Source organism: Mandrillus leucophaeus, unplaced genomic scaffold (genome assembly GCF_000951045.1).
Source record: "Mandrillus leucophaeus isolate KB7577 unplaced genomic scaffold, Mleu.le_1.0 Scaffold66, whole genome shotgun sequence".
NCBI classification, from domain to species: domain Eukaryota; kingdom Metazoa; phylum Chordata; class Mammalia; order Primates; family Cercopithecidae; genus Mandrillus; species Mandrillus leucophaeus.
The window spans coordinates 1451204-1452932 of NW_012107141.1; the positions used below are offsets into that span (position 1 = coordinate 1451204).

The 1729-nt window shown below is 44.8% G+C and overlaps 1 long non-coding RNA gene across 1 annotated transcript; it reads left to right on the top strand.

Moving 5' to 3' along the window:
* The first annotated feature begins 318 nt into the window (after positions 1-318).
* On the top strand, positions 319-1412 carry LOC105554769. Its single transcript, XR_001008379.1, has 2 exons — positions 319-586; positions 782-1412. It is a non-coding gene; the product is annotated as an uncharacterized LOC105554769 (long non-coding RNA).
* The last annotated feature ends 317 nt before the right edge of the window (positions 1413-1729 follow it).

Below are 1729 nucleotides of genomic sequence, written 5' to 3' on the forward strand. Positions count from 1 at the left end.
CCCTGAGAGAATCCCAAATATTATTTCAGTTCTCCAGTAGCTCATGAAGCCGTAAATATTTCACCTCACCCAGGAGAATCAAAGCATTTTCACATTGGTTCTTATTGGGGAGTTGAGATATGGGTAAGTAATAGGAGTCCCATTCCTGCTTTGCCTGGGGTTTGGGTCTCCAATTTCACTGTCAGTGTCTCTTTAAATCTACACAGTGGCACAGTGGCTACACCAGACATTACTCAGCTCCCACCCCTGACTCAAGATTTTCCACTAGCTGCCCCTTCCCCTAAAAACAGAGTGATGTTATAATGGTATCAGAATGGCACCTGCTGATAACAACACCGAGATTACAAGAGCAGACTTTCTGCAGTGCCTCCTGAGCAATTGGTTGTCATTGTCCTAAACAGAACAGCTAGGTTAAAAAGATTTATCCATAATGTAACCTCCTGGACCTCAGCTATGGGTGGAAGCAACACTTTCTGGTTTGACCTCCTAATACCACAAACTCCACTTTGCCAGAAAAGTGACTTCTTAATGAATAGTCTGTTCAGACCGGCCAATTTGGAGTGTATTCATATTTCGCCACCTGCTGGTAAGACTGATCATCCCCTGGTCCAACTGTAGCTTTGAGCATCTGCGCCCCTGTTGCCCCCCCGCCACCAGGAAAGCCAAAATGGTCCCACCGAAGAAGGGGAGGGGAGAGCCTGGAACTGAACACTCACAGGGAATTATGAGTGATGGAATGTGGATTGCTGACACCATGTCCCTTTCCTCTTGCTTGTTGTAGGAGCGTCAACGACCAAGAGGAGACCAGATGAGTTTTCAAAGCAGTCCTCACACACCCAGGACACACCTCATCCTTTGCCTCGTGCTTTCTGCAATGTTGCTGTTCATGTTCATCTTCCTATTAACATTTGCCATAATAACACCTTATTGACCACCATTATTCCTCCATCCACCACCCACTCAGCTCCTTCTCTGAGGTGCCCTCTAATGGGCAGTGACTTTGGTCTCTATTTGGCAAATTATGTCCAGGTGGTTAACATTAATTTCTCTTTCTCCTATTTCTCCCTCATGCTAGACTTAGTCCAACACTCAGCCCCCTGTCAGGAAAACCATAGTAAATCCTACTTTCTGCCATAATGAAGTTACAAGACACTTTTCCAGAGCAGTCACACTCAATGAAGGGACCCAGAGTATATCTGAGTGTGATGTAATTGAAACCACATGGAAAGACTAGAAATACCTTGCCCCCAGTCAGATACAGTGAAAGAGCTTACTCAAGACTGGACTAAGATTTAGAATGTAGTGGAGCTAGGGAGGAGAAAGAGAAAGATCTTCAGAAGTGGATTGTCTCTGAATACAGGATGAAATCATCTAGATTTTTTTCTCCAATTAAATTTGCATTTCATTCAACCACATTGCAATGGCTTCATACTGGGCATTTTCATTTGAGACCCAGGCTTTTCTTCATGGGTCCTGAGCCACAGGTTCCTGGATGGTGAGGTAAGTGGCATTTGCCTGCACTGTCTAAGGTGATTTGTAGTGCTTTGATAAACCCTGTGCTGATGAGTCAGATCCACCCTGTTACGCCCTAAGATTTGTCCTCTATTGGTCCCTCTTTACCCAAATGCTCTTCAGGGATCCCAGCCCAGATGTAGATGTTAGTCCAGCCTCACAATGTTAATTTAGACCTCTATAAAACCAAAACAGATCCTGAGGATTGACCAAACCA